The following is a 22,128-nucleotide window of genomic DNA, read 5'->3' as shown; positions in this document are numbered from 1 at the left end:
TCCAGTTTCACACTTGCAGGCAATAGACAGACTGCTGGCTCAGAGACAAAGCAGGCAGCATAAGCATCACTGTTTGTAGGTCACGTCCCTGATCAAGGACCGTGGCAGGACAGACTGTATCTTGTGTGGTTTGTGCCACCAGGGAGAGAACATTGACCTTGGGCCCTTCCGTTTCTTTCTTTCTCTCTCTTTTTAAAAAAGATTTATGTATTTTATTGGAAAGGCAGATGTACAGAGCAGAGGAGAGACAGAGAGGAAGATCTGTCCGATGATTCAATCCCCAAGTGCCAGAATGGTTGGTGCTGTGCCAATCCGAAGCCAGGATCCAGGAACATCTTTCTGGGTCTTACACGTAGGTGCAGGGTCCCAAGACTCTGGGCCATCCTCGACTGCTTCCCCAGGCCACAAGCAGGAAGCTGGACGGGAAGTGGAGCTCCTGGGATTAGAACTGGTGCCCATATGGGATCCCGGTGTGTTCAAGGTGAGAGGACTTTAACCACTACGCTATCGTGCCGGGCTCTGCCCGTCCATTTCATAACAAGCAGCCAATAAGCCTCTGGTTTGAGAACAGGCTCGTGTGAAAGGCCTTCAGAGCACTGCATTTTTGGCTCACCCCACAAGCTGTGTAAGAATACAGGGTACTCACAAAGGATTGGTCTCCCTGCAGCATCTTACTAAGTCACAGAAAGAGCAATCCACAGTAACAGAGATGCTGAAAATTCAAACAAAGGCAGCCTCCTCTTTCCTAAAGAGTAGTTTCTTTACACATAGACAACATTTTATGAACTTCCTCTACTGGAACATATTTTATCAAAATTAAACACATTTTTAAATGAAGCCTTCTAAACTACACTGGTACTCTGATGACAATTTAGGACAATGAAATATTACCGATCATGTCAAGCACATAAAGCAGTAACTCCGGATTATTCTGTAGGAAACAGTGAAAAAAGGATACACAGGGCCTGGCGCTATGGCGCAGTAGTTAAGGTGCTCGCCTTGCATGCCTGTGATCACATATGGGTGCTGGTTCTTTTTTTTTTTTTTTTTAATTATTTTTTCATTGGAAAGGCGGATATACAAACAGGAGAGACATAGAGGAAGATCTTCCGTCCGATGATTCACTCCCCAAGTGAGCACAACGGGCCGATACTATGCGGATCCGAACCCAGGAGCCTCTTCCGGGTCTCCCACACGGGTGCAGGGTCCCAAAGCTTTGGGCCGTCCTTGACTGCTTTCCCAGGCCACGGGCAGGGAGCTGGAAGGGAAGCGGGGCTGCCGGGATTAGAACCGGCACCCATATGGGATCCCGGGCGTGCTAGGTGAGGACCTTAACCACTTGTGCCACCGTGCCGGGCCCGGGGTGCTGGTTCTAATCCCGGCAGCCCCGCTTCCCATCCAGCTCCCTGCCTGTGGCCCAGGAAAGCAGTCAAGGACGGCCCAAAGCTTTGGGACCCTGCACCCGCGTGGGAGACCAGGAAGAGGCTCCTGGCTTCAGATCAGCATAGCATTGGCCGTTGCGCTAACTAGGGGAGTTAATCATCGGCCAGAAGATCTTCCTCTCTGTCTCTCCTCTCTGTATATCTGCCTATCTAATAAAAATAAAATAAATCTTTAAAAAAAACAAAAGAAGAAAAAGAAAAAAAGGATACACAGTGGCACTGAATATGACTTTGTCATGGGTAAAAATTTTATGTTCATTACACGCAAGAGTAGTGATCATCTGTTTCAGAAATAAAGGTGTTTATGTAATAAAAAAATCACAATGGACAGGCTCATTGGCATAGCTAGCCAGTCCTATACCTGCAGTGCTAGCACCCTATACAGGCACTGGTTCAAATCCTGGTTGCTCCACTTGCAGTTCTGATAGTTCAACAGGTCTGAATTGCTGCCAGTCTCACCATTCCAATCACTATGAAACCTATTCAGAGTCCACTGGCTGGCATAGTCTTTTCATGGTTGGGGTTCTGAGATCACCAGTGCAGTTGGAGGGATCTCCAAAGAAACTTCATCTGAGTGATCCCAAACCTGATTTTGTGTGAATTTGAAAGAACAGGATCTAGCACAGTCTGTCTCCCCAATCAGCTTATGCACATGCTGGTCACTGCAACTGCTGGGTCAGTTCTGTTTCCAGCCCTGTCATTTACTTGAACCATGGGTGTTGTAGCCCACCTCAATCCTACCCACTTCATACTCGGTTCTCACACAATCCAGGGGAAGCGGCAGCATGGTTGGGGCAACTCCCCATAACCCCCACCAGGCCTGCTCCCTACCCTGGTTCCCATGCATGCCAGTATGTACCGCAGGCTTGTTCAGTCTGTCCCACATCCCATTTAGCTCTGGTACTTGTCAATGGGCATTGAAGCCTAGTTCAACCCAACCAACCTACTATCCAGCCCACACACACACTTGCAGATGCCTTTCTGTCTAGCCACCCCTGTCCCTGCCCTGGTTTTCATGCTCTCCAGTGGGAGTGGTTACCCACAAGGGAGGTGCCCACTATTTCCCTACTAGGCCAAGCCAACTTCCGAATTGTGCACTCTCCAGGTGGTTCTGGCACTTAACTTAACAGAATTGGCCTCCAGTGCCAGCCTCTGCCATCTGATGATGTGGCAAAGCCCAACTAACCCTCACCCACTCTAATTTTTGTTTGCACCAGTCGGAACAGTTAGCCAAACCTGGCCCTTCCCCAAGTCTAGCTCACATGAGGCCCACAGGTGTTGTAGCCCTGCCTAGTCTGGTCTGCCCCCATTCCAACTCATGCTCTCCAGTGGGAGTGGTTGTCCAGCAGGGGAGCCCACATTCCCCTGTCAGCTTTGCCTCCTCTCTCCCCTCGACCCCCCAGTTCTCACGTGTGCTGTTTGGGCACTGCAACCACATCTGGTATGGCTCACCTCACCTTGGCATTCCTTAATGTGCACTGGTATGTGTTGTGACTGAAACTGGCCTGACTCACACTCTATGCTGGTGCTCAGATTCGCCAGCAGTTGATGTGAATGGGTTCAGCCTGGTCTGCCCCCCACCTATGCCATATGCATGATGTAAAGATTTAATTTATCTTTATTGCAAAGTCAGATATACAGAGAGGAGGAGAAACAGAGAGGAAGATCTTCCATCTGATAATTCACACCCCAGAGACTGCACCAGCTGAAGCTAAGCTGATCCAAAGCTTGGAGCCAGGAACTTCCTCCAGGTCTCCCAAGTGGGTGCAGGATTCTAAGACTTTGGGTCATCCTCCACTACTTTCCCAGGCCATAAGCAAGGAGCTGGATGAGAAGCAGGGCTGCCAGGATTAGAATTGGCACCTATATGGGATCCCGGTGTGTTCAAGGTGAGTACTTTAGCTGTTAGACAACTACACCTGGCCCCAGATAAAAATAAATATTTAAAAAAAGAACCTACTACTGCCTGCCTGCCTGCCTTCTTTACTTTTCTCCCTCCCTCCTTTCTCTCTCTTTTCCCTTCAAGGTCACCAGCACTGGATATTCTTTGGCCAGATCTTCAAATATCTACAAGGTAACATGGGCAGTGATTCTAGGCTGTTGTGCCGTCTGTGTGTATGCTTTACCCTGATCCTCTTCTGGCCACTCTGGAGGAGGTCAGCACCACATTGGGCCACCAGGGCAGAAAATGAAAGGCCACGTGGATGGGGCCAGCAGAAAAGCAAAGAGCAAACTACAAAGGAGACTCAGCATCTCAGACAACGTCCACGGAAGCCTGCTGACAGTGGCTCTCCAAGGTTCTGTCACCTGCCTACTTCTGCATTTCCCCTGGTGACCATGTCCACACTCAGGACTTCAAAGGATGTGTATGAGGCTGAAGGTGACATCAAAAGAGGATGTGCAGGCCCGGCACAATGGCTCAGTGGTTAAATCCTTGCCTTGAAAGCACTGGGATCCCATATGGCTAAATCATTGCGGTGCATGCCCTGGGATCCCATTTGACTGCCAGTTTTGTGTCCTGGCTGCTCCACATCCCATCCAGCTCCCTGCCTGTGGCCTGCACAAGCCTTGGAGGATGGCCCAACATCTTGGGATCTGCACCCACATTGAGACTTGGAAGAAGCTTCTGGCTCCTGGCTTCAGATTGACTCAACTCTGGCCATTGCGGCCACTTGGACATTGAACCAGTGGAATGAAAAATCTTTCTCTCTGTCCTACTCTCTATAAATCTGCCTTTCCAATAAAATAAATAAATTTTTGGAAGTAGAAGGACAAAAATCACAAACTACCACTGTTACCCAGTACTTCATACCCATCGTGATGTAGCATAACACATAACCATGTGTTTCAGGTGATGCTGATATTAACAAATCTATACCTGTCAGTCCTATAAAAACATAGCTCATACATATGTATGCAATAAGACATGCTTATGAACATGAACCACTTTGTTACTGCTCTAACAATAAAATGAGTGGGCCCGGCGCAATGGCTCAGAGATTAAATCTTTGTCTTGTAAGCACTGGCATCCCACATGGGTGCTGATTTGTGTTCCAGCCGTTCCACTTCCCATCCAGCTCCATGCTTATGGCCTGGGAAATCAGCAGAGGAAGGCCCAAAACCTTGGGATCCTGTGCCCATCTGGGAGACCCAGAAGAAGCTCCTGGCTCCTGGTTTCAGATCAGCTCAGTTTTGGCTGTTGCAGCCATTTGGGAAGTGAACCAGCAGATTGAAGATCTTTGTCTCTGTCTCTCTTTCTCGTCATAAACCTGATCTGTCTTTCCAATAAGAATAAATAAATCCTTATAAAATAAAAATATTAGTAACACTACAACATGCTGATAAAAATACTTTGGAAATTCTTAACTTGCTTAACACTCCTAAACTTAAGGCCATTTGAAATAGCCAGTCATTCTATAGAATCAATGTAAGCTTGTAATCGTACAATCTGGCCGCACTGATGGCTTTTGGGCAGCAGGTTAGGGGTCTAACAGGTTACAGGCAGTCGCACCCATGGCAGGAAATGTGGGGTGATCCAACCAACAGCCTTTGGTGTCACCAAGAACCCCAGGCTTTCAGGACTGGTTGGTCCCAGACAAGGCAGGATCCCCAATCTCAGGGAGCACAGAGTGGACTGTTTGTCCTAGCGCTGAAACACACAGTGCATGCTGTGCTGCCTGCCCTGAATCCAGTGCAGAGGAGAGGAGCATGTCCAGGTGCACTAGAATGAGTTGGCCTGCTCCTACAAACCAGCTGAGGTCCTCAGATGCCACCTCAAAGACAAAAAAGGCCAGAAACTCCAAGTCTAGGCCAGATCTCCAAGTCTAGTGGCTCACAAATCTGGCACGTATCATCCACCTTTTGTTGCAATTACCAACAATCAACATTTCTTTTAACAAGCAATTAGGGTGAGAGCAAGCCATGTGCTCAGATTTTATAGATGGAATTACTAATCTAGAGCTACCAAACTGTGTCAGTGATCTCATTTTGAAATGAGGTAACAAAAGCAGTGCCCAGTGGCATCAACATTTACGTGCAAATATGTGGTTCTCCAAGAGGGTTGCTGCAGCCCCACTACCAAGGGTACCTCACCCATGACCCCGACACTGGCACATGAGCAATGCTGACCTATTTACCATGCTACAACAGTTTTTTGTTATATATTAGCAGTTAACATCTGTTTCACAGAGCTAAGAAATAACCAATTAAGAATTTGGGGTACTCTTTCTTTACATACTAACTGAAAAAATTTCATTAACATGGAACACATACACACACACAAGAGAAATGTGGAACACAGCAACTATCACATCTAGAATTCCAGAGAGTTAACCGAAAGTCAATGCGCTCATCTTTTCTGTCATATGTTGTTAATTAGAAACACATAATATACCTTTCTATTTGTGGAGGCTGTTTCTTGGACTGAACTGCTTGGAGAAATTCAGTAAAATACTCTGGCTTTACAATGGGGCATCCACAAATGAGTGCACAAATCGTCTAAAAGAAAGAAAATATATGTGGATATATATATATAGTCATTACGATAGCTTCTTCTAAAGAAAACATTCATGTTATAAACTACAAACATGCCTTTCTAATAATTGTTTTCTTTCCTTTTCTTAATTTGATAAACGAAGTCACAATCTGTAAAATAGAATTTCATATTTGCTCAGTTTTATACCACAAACCAGAACTACTCAATTATCAGAAGCCAATGACACAGTAGTCCTTTGGGATAGGCAGAATAACACAAAGACTTTAAAAATGCATTCCAATTTGAAAAACATTACAAGTACACGTTCAGGCTGAAGAAATCTAACCCATCCTGCAGAGGCAATACACATTAAGAGATAAATGGAAATTTCTTTGGAGCCTTACTGCTTTCAGAAGGAGTAAGAGTATAGAATAAAGCCTCTTCAACACAGTAAATCAAGGAGCAACTGGTTAGGCTCAGTGGAAGCTGATGCACACATAAAGAGAGAACGAAACTGTGAACTAACGTGAATCAAGCTATCAGCCTCAAGTAACACACATCCACAAACTCATAAAGGACTAGAAAATACTACTGTAGGCAATTAAAATAAGAAAGAGCTGGCATATTTTAGGAAATAATCCAACTATACAGTTTATACATATGTTTTCAATAATGCAGGCGTTAGGAGCGACCAGATTGAGGGTATCTCTAAAGACTGGAATCTGACAGATCCCAACTTCCTATGTGAATGAGATCATCCAAATGCAACATAGAGTATTTAAGTTCAATCAACACAAGACTGGAGTTCGGTCCTTGGGCTTGGGGGCAACTGACGCTCCCTGCAGTGTGGCGACTGTGGGGGGTGCCCCTGCCGGGTCGGACCCAATGCGGGGGACTCACGCCAAAGACACTGCCACAAGGCAGTGAACGAGTCCTCGGCCTCCCCCAGGACCCAAGAGAGCTCTTCCCTCAGGGTAAGTCCGCCATGAGGGAACTTGGGAACTGGGTGGAAATTCCTAGCTCCGCCCAGCTGCTAAGACCATGCGGCTGGGGGAGTTTGGGAGGAGTTCGGTCCTTGGGCTTGGGGGCAACTGACGCTCCCTGCAGTGTGGCGACTGTGGGGGGTGCCCCTGCCGGGTCGGACCCAATGCGGGGGACTCACGCCAAAGACACTGCCACAAGGCAGTGAACGAGTCCTCGGCCTCCCCCAGGGCGGCCAGTGCACCAAGTGGTGCCAGGCTTTGCCTGCTGGCCGCCCGGAAGGGCAAACTCTGGGGTTTTCAAGATATGTAATTGCTGCCTGGGTCACTCATGACTAAGACTAGGTTGAGTGTAGGTGCAAAGTGAATTTTCGGGTATTCTCAGTGACAGTGTCATGAAAGATACAAGCAGGCAAGGGGACCAAGACCTAGTGGTTTGGGGGAAGTGTCCAGAAGATAATTTTAGTAAGACAGATGCAACAGCTCAATTATGAATACAGAGATGGGATATTAGTATAGAACATCACTGATCACCATATACTAGCCCACACCGAAGCTATGGATGGGGGCCTCTTTGGCAGTGTTGGGTACCATTGCCCGACTGAGTGTTGGAGTTGTGGAGTGGTCACATTTGGCAAATCAAGACACTCTCCAGCACACAAGAGAACTTGGGCTGGGGGTAGGCTCTGTGGGGTTGTGTGGGCCCAACCCTTTGGAATACAAATCCCCCGGGTTAGTTCCCAAGCTGGGGTTGCAATGGTCTAAGCTAGGTGTGACCACGACATCTGCCATCACTCATGGGTAAAGGAATCCACAACAGTCAGGGTAGGTCAAGGCAGCAGCACCCAAATGTGCATCTTTAAACAGGATGTGGGGTGGGCCGGGCTGCCACTGGAAGGGGACAGAAGGGGCAAGGCTGAACAAACCTTAACTCACAAGTAACAACAGAAATCAGGTTGGAGCACAGCTCATGCCAGGTAGGTCCTTGCACATACTGATCTGTGTGAGGCAGAGGCACTAAGCCACAGCATCCAAGGGGCCACGACAAGTGAGGGGCTCTGCCAAACAGAGACAGAACAACCACCGGCCTACACCTGCTCTATGGCAGGGCAGAGGCCCGGTTGGGGAAATAACAGGACACCCTAGCTGGGTTGAGTTTCCCACCAAGGAGCGCATGGGCTGGAACTGAGGCTACATTCTGATCAGGATACGATCGTAATCTCACTTGGCACAATTGTGGACTGGGATGGGAAGCACCAAGCCAGGCCAAATTCCAACACCATCTGGTGCTCTGGAGGACCGGGGAGGGTTGTGTGACAGACTAGGTTAGGTCTCAGCCCTTACTGAACCATGTGTGAGCTTGGTAGGGGTATGGAAGAGCCATGGCTGGGTTGAAATATCCAACAACAAGAACCAGCTTGGGTCAGAGGCCAGGCAGGAAAAGCCACTGTTCCTCCTAGGATAGCAGGCGAACTGAGTAGTGCTGGCTCATGGACCCACTGGTATGCGCGAAAACTGGCATTGGGACAGGTTCTGGTGGAGGAGCCCGGGCAACTCCTCTGGCAGGACACAGTCCCATGCAGGTAAGCGCAACAAGCACAATAGGGAACAACCCAAAACAGGCAATGAAAATTATCCCACTGGCATACACATGGCATGGGTTGGGGGCAGACCAGCCTGAATCTGTTCACATTACCTTCTGGTGAATCCGAGCACCAGAACAGAGTGTGGGTCGAGCCAGGTTCGGTTGCAACACATACCAGTACACAACAAGTAATGCCAAGGTGAGATGAGCCGTACCAGATGTGGCTGCAGCACACAACCAGCACATGTGACAATAAGGGAGGAGGCAAAGCCAACAGGGGAACGTGGGCACCCCTGCTGGATAACTACTTCCATTGGAAAGTGTGAATACGGATGGGGGCAGTTCAGACTAGGCAGGGCTATAGCACCTGTGGGCCTCACGGTGAGCTGACTGTTCTGACTGGTGCAAGTTAAAATTAGAGTGGGTTGAGGGGTGTTTGGGCTTAGCCACAGCATTAGCTGGCAGAGGCTGGTACTAGGAGCCAATTCTGACAAGTCAAATGCCAAAACTACCTGGAGACTGCATACTCTAGGAGTGGGTGTGGCCTAGTAGGGAAATAGTGGGCACCTCCCTCAGGGTTACCACCCTCACTGGACAGCAGGAAACCCAGGCTAGGAGCAGGGGTGGCTTGACAGAAAGGCACCTGCCAGTGGGTGTATGGGCTGGATAATAGGTTGGTTGGGTTGAACCAGGCTTCAATGTCCATTGACGTGTGCGAGAGCTACTTGGGATGTGGGACAGACTGGACAAGCCTGCAGTGCATACTGGCAAGCATGGGAACCAGGGTAGGGGGCAGAACTGGTAGGGGTTTTGGGGAGTCGCCTCAACTAGGCTGCAGCTCCAACTGGTTTGCATGAAGACCGAGTATGAAGTGGGTAGAATCGAGCTGGACTACAACACCCATTGGTTCACAAGGAAGACAGGGCTGGAAGCCGAACGGACCCAGTAATCGCAACGACCAGCATATGCATAAGCTGATTGGTGTGACGAACAGTGTTGGAGTCTGTACTAGCAAACTCACTCAAGAATCAGATCTGGGATCAACTCAGATGAAGTTTCTTTGGATATTTCTCCAACTGAACTGCTGATCTTGGAACCCCAACCATCAAGAGACTGTCAGCCAGTGGACTCTGAATAGGTTTCATTACGGTTGGGACGGAGAGATTGGCAGCAATCCAGAACTGATGAACTATCAAAACTGCATGAGCAGGACCCTTGGAGCGCACCTCATGTTGGGGATGGGGGATGGGTGGGAGGTAGGGTGGGGCTTTCCCCTTTGTTACTCCCCTAACCCTACATACAGGGCAAAATGATTATATTAGTGTGGAAACAATGATATTACCCACTTTCACCCTGTAGCCCGTGACCCTTTGTACCCTAATAAACTAAGATTATTAAAAAAAAAAAATCAACACAAGACTGAATAAAACTGCAACACGCGCAGTTCTGGGCTAAGCACGTAACTGCTCTGAGTCGCAATTTGCTCTTCAAAATATAAAAGCTGAACTAAATACTCCTCAGGTTTCCCTCTGGTTCTAACATTCAATAATCTAAACAAAACAAAAGCAAAAAGCAAAACAAAACAAAATAAAACCCTGTAAGCCTAACTATGCTTTGAGAACGCTGAGCAAAAACTAATTTAATGATCAGGGTTTATTTATTTATTTATTTATTTATTTTACCAAAAAGTGATCAGAAACACCAAAGAAGAAACGCTGCACACTCCATGGTGGTGTCTCTAATGGTGGTCATTAGCATGTCAGGTGCTAGAAGTGTCCAGCTCTGAGGACTTGGCAAAATCTCCCAAGACAATCAAAGCATCTTTGACCTTATTTCAGACCTTCTAAACCCATGTATCATTACCTACTCCATTTGAGTAACTTAATATCTTAAGGGGGATTATGCTGAGCTAACATTTAAATATGTCCTCATGCATATGAATTTTGGTTTTACAAATGTTTTACGAATCTATTACCTGTGAGTTTATCAACATGAGTATTTTTTAAGTTAGTCTTGCTGCAGCAGCAAAAAAATCAATGTCCTAAATTTTCCAAGAGGAAACTATCTTTGTTCAGGGTAACTTCACCATGGTACAAATTTAACTTCAGGTTCAATCTGGGCAGTGAGCCTTTCTCTTTGACAGCTATTTCATACACATATATGTACACACGTAAGAGCCATTTATGTATAAATTAGAATATAACACTAATATTTAATTAATTATAACAAAAGGTTTTTGCATCTTCAAACACAGCCTAAAACAATCCCACATATCTTTTGCACAGTCAGCCTGTTTAACAAATCACATCTTAAACGCCATTCTTCAATTACCTTTGGATATATCAAATCTGATGAAAATGCAAAACCTGAAAATATACCAAAATACATCACTGCTTTAATGACTAGTCAGCATCTTTGGAAGGTACATATCCATACATTTCAGGGCTTTAAAGATACAGCAAAGAAATCTTTGTGTGATTACAGCTTAACTGAGGGAGCATGAGACCATGAGACAATGTCAGAGACTGGAGGAAGACAATCTGACAGAAGAGACACATGGTGCTAACTCTGTGCTGTGGTGAGTTCACTCAAGGTCCCAGAACTTGTTTTAATATGGGAACACAGTTCAACTTACTTTAATGGTGACTTTCACTGACATCATGACAAGGTGAGTACATTCTTTTGTCCAGTTGTTCACAGTGAGTCCTCCAAGTTGCAACACAGCTTGATTTAGAGCAGTTTTCCCAGACACATCTAAGCAAGAAGAACAGGCAACCAAAGGTTCATACTCTACCCTGTGAATGACAATAAAGTTACGTTATCACAGTTACAAAGATTTTACAACTTTACAATACTTTACAACTTTAAGCTTACAACATATTATTCATTTAATTTTGACACATTATAAATTTGTAACTTAGGAAATTCTTACCTCCTAAGTCTTGTGTTCCCAAAGAAGAAAAAGACATGGCCAACATCAACATTACATTTTAACTTATGAAGCATCAAACAAACGAGGCTCCTATCACAACTCACAGGGACTAACACAAACTTTTACTCACCTGTCACCCCCCACCTGTGATCCACAAAATATACCAACCACAGAGTTCACTACTGTGCTAAACGGGAAGTCAATTATACTTCATCTTATAATCCTTATCTTTGCTTTAACATTCAATTGTTGTGAAATAAAATTGTCCACTTTAATTTAAAAAGTGTGGGGCCAGTGCCACTGGTTTGGTACACTATGCTTCCACCAGGATTCCATATGGGCAACAGTTCATACCCCAGCTTCCCAAATGTGGATCCAGCTCCCTGCTTGTGGCCTGAGAAGGCAGTCAAGGAAAGCCCAAATTTGTGGGACTCCTAAGCCATGTGGGAGACTCAGAAGAGGCTCCTGGTTCCTGGCTTCAGATTGGCCCACCTCTGGCTGTTGTGGCAACTTGGAAGTGAACTAGTAAAGACAGTCTCTCCTTCTCTCTGTTCATCTGCCTTTCATGTAAAAGTAAATCTTTAACAACAAAAATTAAATAAACAAATCCATACCTGAATTTACTTTCAAACACTCCAAAGGTGACTCTATCCCCTGTCTTCAAAGTTTGGGGAAGGTGATTTTGCATTTTTGCCTCATTAACAAAGGTACCATATTTAGAATTATCTTTGATTGTCAATACAGGGATTTCATCAGTTTGACTCTGAAAATTAGAGAAGTAATTACAAGTCTTTTACAGCTCAAGTACATACAATCCAGGGGGAAACGATTTACAGGAGACATTTGATAACTTTTGAAAAGGGCAAAATAATAAACAGCTGCATATCCTGCCACCACAGGGAATGACAGCTACTGTTCTGGCTGCCTTCAAAGGACTAATTAGCAATTAACATAAATATCTCCATTCAAGAAAATCTCTGAATTTCAGAATTATAACTCTTGGAACACACATTTTTCTTTATTTCTGTAAATCAGTTGGGACTTTCCCAACCCTTCCATTTCACACACTTGAGAATTTTATGATTGGCAGCAGTTTGCTTCATGCATAACATGACAGCTTCAGTCCTACGTTTTCGTTTTGTTTTGTTTACATTATCAAAAGCACATGGTAAACACTGGGCGAGTAAAAACAAGGCATAAAGCCTAGAGGTTCTGATTTTTGGTAATAATTTTATTTTTTCTATTGCAACTTCTATAATAATGCTTTTCTACAACACAAATAGACACAAAACCTAAATGCCAGTAAAGTAATCCATCACTTGTGCATTTGTCACATTTGTTCAAACTAACTGCTTACTTTCACTTTCTTGTTCCTACCACGATGATTTTGAACGTATTTATTCACATATTTTTATCACTCTCATCACCCGTGGTTCTGGTGAAAGCTAACAAATACCTTCCAAGCCATTCAAAAGAGCTGTGGATCAGAAGCAACAGTTGTCTTCCCCGGGAAAACCGTCATTCCCACTGTGGAGCCTCCCTTTACACACCCAGACTTTGTGTCCATCAGTCACATACTCTCTTTAAGAGCGAGCATCAGGAATGTATCACAGCTAAGCCCAATAACTCTCACCACGGAACAGTCAATGTTGTTAAGTAAACAAATACAAATACAACCTACTTTCTCCAAGTTTCTAAGTCACTGAAACAAAAGCATAAAATGCTCAAACAGCTCTCTCTCTCTCACATCAAGGCAATATACTGATTTCAACTCTCACGGCAAGCTAGCAAAATACAATCAGGAACATACCAAGTTGGTCACAGCAAAATTAGCAGTTAACACTGCATGATTTCGACTGATTGACTGATCATCTTCAATTAGAATAGCACAGTTTTTCCTTCCAACGATGTACTCAGTGCCAGTCAAAAGTCTGTATGGTTCTAAGAGGAATAAAATGAGACACAAACACACATACATAAATGTGTACATTATATAGGATAAAATTCATGATATGCCAAGAAAATATTTTAGTTTGCTATTTCAATGTTAATCAGTTTTACATAAATTAAACCCCCATTTTCTATTAAACCCTTATTGAGGAATATCAAAAGATCACCTACATTAATGCAAGGGCATACCATTTCTCTCAAGGAATAACAACAGTGAAAGGAATTGCTTTCCCAAAGTATACATTTACTGAAATCCCAAGTAAAGTCCCAATATGAACTTGACTGGAGCTTCCATCCATTAGTTCACTCCCCAAATGGCCACAATACCAGAGCTGTGCCGATCTGAGACCAGGAGACAGGAGCTTCTTCCAGGTCTCTCATATTGAGTGCAGGGTCCCAAGGCTTTGGGTCGTCCTGGACTGCTTTTTTAGGCCACAAGCAGGGCACTGGATGGGCAGTGGAGCAGCTGGGATAAGGACCAGTGCCCATATGGGATGCCAGTGCTAACAGTAGAGGATTAGCCAGTTGAGCCATCACACCAGCCCCTATTCTTTGTTTGTAAATTTTTACTTTACTTATTTGGGGGACAGGGATACACGTTCTGACTCACTGCCCAAATATCCAGGGTATCTGAGCCCAGGACTCAAACTTGGTCTGTCCACAGGTGGCAGTAATTCAACTCTGAGCTGTGGCCAAGGGTGCACTTTAGCCAACAGCTGGAGACAGGCTGAACAGGACTCCCAGGCTAGCCCTGCTACACAGTGCCAAATGCCTGCCCTGAGCAGTGCTATCCATGTAACAGATGGCTAAGTCTCAGCCTGTCACCTACTCAGACCAGGTCCTGAGGGCAAATGCCTTCTCACTGCACACTCAGACCAGGCCAACAGTGAGCTGCAACTAACCAATCCCGCTGTTTCTGGAAGTCACCTCCTACCGACTGCTGGACTGTTGGGTGTTACCAGAAATGCCCGGTGGGTTCTTTCCTCAGCTTAGTATAGAAATAAAAAGCCGGGAATCTGTTGCAAACAGAAAAGTTTATTTGCGAAGGGACCAGGGAGCAGGGAAGGGAAGGAAGGGGAAGCACCTCCGGAAGAGAAGCCGGGAGGTGGGGTGCTCTCGAAAGAGGAGGGAGAGAGAGACACCAAAGGTTTGAGGAAGGGTCTAGGGGTTTTAAGCCTTCCTTGACCCCTCCTTGTTGGGCGGGGAACCTACAGGTGAGATGTTCCCCATTGGTGATCTCTTGATTAGTTAAGAAATGGGTGGGCAATGCTGGTGCCACCCACCTGAAGGTGTGGCCAAGACCTCAGAGGACCTGGATGGTCTCATTGGGTACTGCTCTCTCAACCTCCACTGGCTCGGGCCACACCTTGATTCATGAAGCCTTTCCTCAGGTATGCTGTGCCAAACTCAATTTGTCTCAGGTCTGTCTGCTTTCCACACATCCACAGGAACCCTGAGAGCCACGAGACAAACTGAAATCTCTATGGTCTGGCCTTGCACTGGTCCAAGTTCATAGGAATGCCTGTATTGGTGTTTACAAAAGTCCTTCAGAGGCCAGATCATATTAATTCTCAGTTTGCAGTGCTGGCATCCCATGTGGGCACTGGTTCAACCCCAAGCTGCTCCACTTCCCATCCAGCTCCCTGCTTCTGGCTGGGAAAGCAGTGGAGCATGACCCAATTTCCTGCACCCCTGTATCCACATTGTAGGGCAAATGAGACAAGCTTCTAGCTGCCAGCTATGCACTGGTCCAGCTCTGGCCATGGAGGCCATCCCGAGAATTGAGGACTTCTCTGTCTTTCCTGCTCTCATTCAAGTGAAATTAAGAAATCTTTTTTTTTTTAATCCTCCTTACATAGCCAGTCAACACTGCCTCACAATTGAACACCCTGAGCACACAGGCAATCATGGCTTTCCCGGCTTACCCTTTCTTTTATCAGCCAATAAGGACCACAAACAGCAGGCAGGCAACTAGCAACTTCCACTAGAGAAGTGCAGACACACAGGAAAGGGGCGGGGTGAAGTGGCCTGGCTTTTGCTGCAGCTCCCCTGGGACACCAGCATCCCAGGTTTGTGCAGGGGGTCCAGCCCAGCACCACCAAGGCGCACTCTGACAGACAGCAACTGAGGCCCTTGCATCCCGGGGTTCCTGGCTTGGGCCTGACCAGCCCCAGTGTTGGACACATCTAGGCCAGTGAACTCGGAGATGCAAAATTCTGGTGTCTCTTTCAAAAAGAAAACGTCTGGGCTGTCCCCTCTTGCTGACAGCAAGGAAACAACAGAAAGCTTCTCCGTGCACCTGTTTCTCCTCAGCCACCTCAGCCAGGGCTCAGCGAAGGGCCAGCCGCCCCACCGCCCATGCCCACTGCACAGCGCCGGGGTCCCACGGCCACTGCACAGCGCGGGACAGGGCCGGGCGTCCACCCGCCCAACCCCGGGGCCGAGGACAACCGGCCTTCCCCGCCACGGCGCAGCCGGGACCACCACGCGCGTGCCCGACCCCCGGTTTCCTTCCCGTTCCGCCGTGCCCCGGAAGGTAAGGGGACCCGACCGGAAGCGACCCTCCCCGACTTCCTTCCCCGCGTTGGCGCTCCTCCGAACCCGGGCCCTCTGTCCCTCTCTGTCCTTACCTCGGGCTGGGCCCGCGGCCGGGAGGAGCTTCCACATGGGCCCTGCTGCCGGCCGACGCGACCGGCGCCAGCCCGCCTGCCAGCCGCCCGAGCTGCGGGGCGAGCGCGCTCCCGGGCCGCGCGAGCCTCTGTGCTGCCGGCGGGATGCAGCGGGCGTGCGGCCAGGGCGCGGGGCCGCCACCTGCTGGGGAGCCAGGAACAGCGCTGTCTACAAGTTCACCAGGTACTTGTTGGCAAGAATTGCAGAGAGAGCTGGAGAGAGACAAAACTTTCAGCTGCCCTGTCGTTCCCGAATGGCTCAAAGATCAGGGCTGGATCAGGCCCAAGTCAGGAACTTCATCAGGGTCTGCCTTAAGGGGGGTATGGGCCCAAGCACTGGGGCCATCTTCCAGCTGCTTTTGAAAGATTTTTTTTTGTTGTTTAAATTCGTCTCACCTGAGGACGTTTTTCATTGATGCATTAGGATACTCCATGCGTTTGGATTTCCTTAGTTGCAATGATTCATTTGTGTGGATCTCTGAGGAGAGTGTTAGCAGTGAGGATGATGGTTTCATCCCAAAGTAACTCCTTGAGATTTTCTTTTTCAAATTCAAGTCAACTTATCCTTACTTCTCTGTTGCGTATTATGCTTTTATCTAATCATACATGAAGTATGGGTAGTCTGCCACTATGTCAATTTTTTCCTGTTTCAGGTTGGTTTAAGGTCTCCTAATGTATCGTCATCTAACTGCAAGTCTCATCTTTTCTTCAAGCCAGGAACCCTCCGACTATTTGAGAACACACGTGTGATGGTGCAATTTCTGTTTTTATGAAAGAATTCGGGGGAGACCTGATAGAGGAGCTTGGGGAACACCTCCGTCAGGACACAGTCCCTGCAGGTAAGCACAAGAACCAGGGCAGGGAGCAGCCCAGCCCAAGCCCGATTACAGTACCCACCAGTATACCTGTGGCTCAGATATGGGGGTAGGCCAGGCTGGACCAGTTCATGGCACCCACTGGCAAATCTGAGAACCAGGACAGGGTGCAGGACAGGCCTAGTCAGGCTGTAACAGCAGCCAGTTCACATTTAGGATTGTGACTGAGGGCTGGCTAGGCTAGGCTAGGCTGCAGTTCCCAACAGCATGAGCTGGAATTAGGCACAAAACATGCCAGGCCAGGCTGCAGTATCAGCTGACAAATGCCAAGGTGAGGCAGGCCATGCCATATCAGGCTGCTGCACCCACCAGTACATGTGAGACCAGGGAGAGGTGGGTTAGCGTGATAGGGTGGCAGCAGTTGGAGTGAGAACTGGGACTGAGGGCAGACCAGGCCAGACCAATACCCATAGGGCTGCATGTGAGCTGGGAAAGGCAGCAAGGTCAAGTGACTATAAACACTGTGCATGCATGAGCCAGAAGAAGTGCAGGCTGCCCGGGCTTTGCCACAGCGTCAGGGCTGGCAAATGCTGGGACTAGGGGCAACTCCTGTCAAGCTAGACTGCAGAACCACCAGGAGAGTGCAAGATCTCCCAGTAGGGAAATTGTGGGCTCCTCTCTAATGAGCTGTGACTCCCACAGGTAACCATGGGAAGCAGGGCTGCAGGTGGGACTGTCTGGCCAAGCAGTGGCATCTACTGGAATGAGTGTGGCTGGATAACGGTGTTCGTTGGGTTGAACTAGGCTAAAAGGCCCATTGATGTATACAAGAGCTGAATGGCATGGTGTCAGACAGGACCAGTCTGCTGCACATACTGAGAATTACACTGATGGTGATTTTGGGGGGTCACTCTGACTAGCCTACAGTTCCTGCTGGTATGTTTGAGGATCAAATGTGTAGTGGGCTGTGTTGGGCTGGATGAAGCATCCATTCGTTTGTGTAAGAGATGGGCTTGACACAGAACTGACCCAGCACAGCCTGATGTGTTGTCAGACTAAGCCAGACCCTGTACTGGCAAGCACACACAGAGTCAGGTCTGGGTTCAGCAGAGATGAAGTCTCTGTGGGATTCACCCAACTGAACCACTGCACTTAGAATTCCAACTGTGTGTTGAATCCTAGGACCAGTGGACTGACTGTGGAGTGCAAGTATCAGAAGTGGGCCTCCACAATAGCTAAGGCAGCGTAGTGGATGGCATATCCAGATGCATATGGAGGATATGACAGTCCACTGGGAATGCAGTGGACATCTGCTACCACAGCAGAGGAAGGAGGGTAAAGCAAACTGTACAACTAGCCCAGCCAAGTGTTGACAGCATATATCTGGGCGAATGGAAACTCTAAGGTGGACTGTGTCAGTCAGTGGTTCTTGGATGGATTTCCTCATCCTTGAAGCAACAAAACTGACAGCATTTCAAAACTATTGAAACCACTTGAGCACAACCTTCAGAGCATGCTTCCCATTGGGACCCTGGTATGATATTGGATGGCCATTCCCCACCCCAGGTACTGAGGCAGTTGGAAGGCTGAGTGCAGCTTCTCTTCTCATCTCCTCCCTTGCCCCCAGAGACAGGAGGAAGAAAAGGAAACTTGCAAACAATGATCTCACCCACTTTCCCCTAACCCTCAATCCTTCCCACCCCCAATCAACTGTGTAACTTCATCATTTTAAAAAAAATGTGATTTAGGGAGCTAGCACTTAACATAGTGGCTAACATAGTGACCTCCTTCCAACATCAGAGTGACTGTTTGCTTGCTGGCTTCATCTCTTGACTTGCTGCCAGTGCAGACCCTGGGACAGAGTGATGATACTTGGGTTTTCTTTCTTTCTTTCTTTTCTTTCATTCTCTCTCTTTCTTTCTTCCTTCCTTTCTTTCTTTCTTTGTTTCTTCCTTTCTTTCTCTCTTTCTCTCTTTCTTTCTTTCTTTCGTCCTTTCTTTCTTTGGTTCTTTCTTTCTTTCTTATTTGCTATTGTTTTCATTTTGTTGTTGGGTATCTTCAGATTTTTCTTCAGTGTTTTCTTAATTTTCATTGCCAATCTCTTTTCATCCTTAAATTTGTGCCAGGGTGTATATGTATGTATGTATGTTTTGTATGTATTTTTGAAAGAAATTATTTTACTTGGAAATGCAGAGTTACATAGAGTTTCCATTCCAAATGGCTGCAGTGGGCAGAGCTGGGCCATTGTGAGGCTGGGAGCTAGGAACGCCTTCCTCGTCTCTCACATGGGTGCAGGTTCCCAAGGACTTGGGCCATTCTCCACTGCTTTCCCAGTCACTGGGTTCGGAAGTGAAGCAGCCAGGACATGAGCCAGTGCCCATATGAGATGCCAGTGCTGCAGCAGAGGATCAGCCTGCTTCACTGCTCCCGCCCCTGTGTGTATTTCTGTAGCTACTGTGACTGAGATTGTTCTCATCAAGTTCTTTCTCAGCCAAGAAAGAGCCTGTTGGCCTATCAAAATACTACTGGAGTAATTCAAACAGTTTGACAAGAACTGGTATTAGCTGTTTCTTGGAGGTTTGGGAGAAGTCATTAGTGAAGGCATTTGGTCCTGAGCTATTGCATTACCAGTTATTTGTTCAAGTGTTCTCTGTCTTTGTGACTCGACTTTAGTAAATTTCATGTTCCTGTAGATTTCAAAGTGTCTTCCAAATTTCCTGATTTGTGGGTATATGTTCATAATAGTTCTGACTGATTCTATTTCTGTAGCAACCATTGTTTTCTCTTTTGTGTCTCATTCAAGTGACTTTTTAAAAAAAGATTAATTGTATGTATTTGAAATGAAGAGTGACAGAGAGAGTGGCCAAGATGAAGAGATTTTCCCTCCCATCTACTTGTTAACTCTCCCAATGGCTGTAAAAGCTGAGCCTGGCCAGACCCAAAATAGGAGCCAGTCTTTTTTAATGTCTTGAGATTTGTTTTTTTGGCCTACTTATTGTTCTATGTGCTGACGAAAAGGATGTGCATTTTACAAGTGTGAGGTGGGATAGTGTACAAGTGTGTTGGGTCTTTTGTGGGGAAGGAGTTAATTAGCACTGGTTAAACTGAGCAGTAACAGGAAATGGGTTTGTGGCTAAAAGCACCTGGACTAATGGGACTCATTATGCTATTGTTTGGCTAAAGGACTTGGGGGAAAGAAAATAAAAGAACGAATAAAGGGATGCTTTGGAGAGACTTCCACCATGACTGGTCTCTTGGTGCTTCATCCTCAGACCCTCTCCCTGTCCAAATTACTGGCTCTGCTGACAGGAGCAGGCTCCACTTGGTCCTTGTGTGTATTGAGTTTGTTATTTCTTGGTTGACTTTTTTGTCTTGTTGATTTGTTCATAGATGAAAGTGGAGTTTGAATTAACCTGGTATTAATACAACTTAAGTCTCCTTTTAGATCTGCAAAATTTCTGTTTATAAAATGGTGCGCTAGCATTAGGGGTATATGTATTTGCAGTGGTTATATTGTCTGTTAAATTGATTTCATTATCATTGTGTAGGATCATGGTCTCGTTAACCATTTTTGTCCTAAAGTTTACTTTGTTTATGATAAACATGGTTAATCCCTGCTCATTTTAAATTTGTATTTACCTGGAGTATCTTTTTTGTTTTTTTTTTTTGTTTGTTTTTTTTTTTTTAGATTTATTTTTAGTCCAGGGGAAGTGGCGAGGCAGTAAAGTCCTTGCCTTGAACATGCTGGGATCCCATATTGGCACTGGTTCTGATCCCAGCAGCCTCACTTCTCATCCAGCTTCCTGCTGGTGGCCTGGGAAAACAGTTGAGTACAGCCCAGAGCATTGGGACCCTGCACCCTCATAAGAGACCTGGAGAAAGTTCTTGGTTCCTGGCTTTGGATTTGCACAGCACTCGTGGTTGTGGTCACCTGGGGAGTGAATCATTGGATGGAAAATCTTCTTCTCTTTCTCTTCTCTTCTCTATATATCTGACTTTGCAATCAAAAGAGCAAATTAAAAAAAAATTTTGTTTGCTTTTTATTGGAAAGTCAGGTTTACAAAGAGAAGAAGGGACAAAGATCTTCCATCTGTTGGCTCATTCCCCAGGTGGCCACAATTGTCTATCTTCAACTGCAGGGAGCTGGATGGGAAGTGGAGTAGCAAGGATATGAAGTGGCATCCATGTAAGATCCTGGTGCATACAAGGCGAGGACGTTAGCCAATAGACTCCCATGCCAGTCTTATTGTGGTTTTGCATTCTTTCACTTATACTTTGTATTTTTACAGATGAATTTTGTTTCTTGTGGGCAGGCTTTTGCATATTACTGTGTCCTTTTATAATTTTTTTAAATTGATTCATCTAATCTGTGTTTCTCAGAATTTAGTCCATTTACATTCAGCGTTACTGTTTTATTTCAATTTTTTATTTCTTCAGATATTTGTTGAATGTTCCTAGTAGAATTCAGATTTTTACAATGAAAGTAGGATTTTTTTGCTTTGGTGTATAATACTTCCTTAATTATCTTCCACCTTTTGGAGAATGTATCTCCCACCTAAGCCTCCAACATCCTTGCCAGTCCTTACTCATCCATTCAAAACACCAGCAATGCATTAGATCTGTGTGTTCTTTTCCTTTTAATTTTATTTTGCTGATATTTACATAGTTGAGAAGGATGTATACACCTGTGGACTGCTGATTGTGGTGTGGTCAAAGGAACAGGGGAAAGTGGATGAGGCCATTTTTTCCAAGTGTTTGTTTGTTTCTTTTTTTCTTTCTTTCTTTCACTCATTGTCTCTCTCACTGTCTCTCTCTTAGTGTGTGTGTCTCACACTTTCTTTCTTTCTTTTCTTGTTTTGTTTTCTTTCTGTACCTGGGTCAAATGGGAAGGAAGGGAGGAGGGCCACTTCCAGCAGCCCAACTGCATCAGCACCCTGGGGATGCAGGACGGCCACTTGATGTCATCCCAGGGTCCCTGATGTGGAGCATGTTCCAAGGGTGCGCTGAAGTGATTTCGACACTTCTGACATGTTGTTGACTTCATTGCTCCAAGGTTGAGGAAATCCTTCCAAGGTCCACTGGCTGAAATAGTTCACCTTAGAGACTCAATTTGCCTGGATACTTGCTGTCAAAGCTCGGCCAGGAGAGTTGTCCAGTTTATTTTCTGTTATCCTCTGCCATGGTACCAGACGTCCTCTGAGGATTTCAGTTAGCTGTCATGTCTATCATGTGCTTCTAGGCATGTCATCCACTGCACTGCCATTAGCAGGTGAGGAGGCCC

At 46.3% G+C, this 22,128-nt stretch overlaps 1 pseudogene; it reads right to left on the bottom strand.

The window, feature by feature from the left end:
• The window catches only part of LOC121166339, a 41,184-nt pseudogene extending 25,085 nt beyond the window's left edge, over window positions 1–16,099 (bottom strand).
• Window positions 16,100–22,128: the final 6,029 nt, after the last annotated feature.

The sequence above is a fragment of the Ochotona curzoniae genome, unplaced genomic scaffold (genome assembly GCF_017591425.1).
Source record: "Ochotona curzoniae isolate NIBS_2020 unplaced genomic scaffold, NIBS_Ocur_1.0 patch129, whole genome shotgun sequence".
In the NCBI taxonomy this organism is placed as follows: domain Eukaryota; kingdom Metazoa; phylum Chordata; class Mammalia; order Lagomorpha; family Ochotonidae; genus Ochotona; species Ochotona curzoniae.
This window is presented reverse-complemented; position numbering and strand designations above follow the sequence as displayed.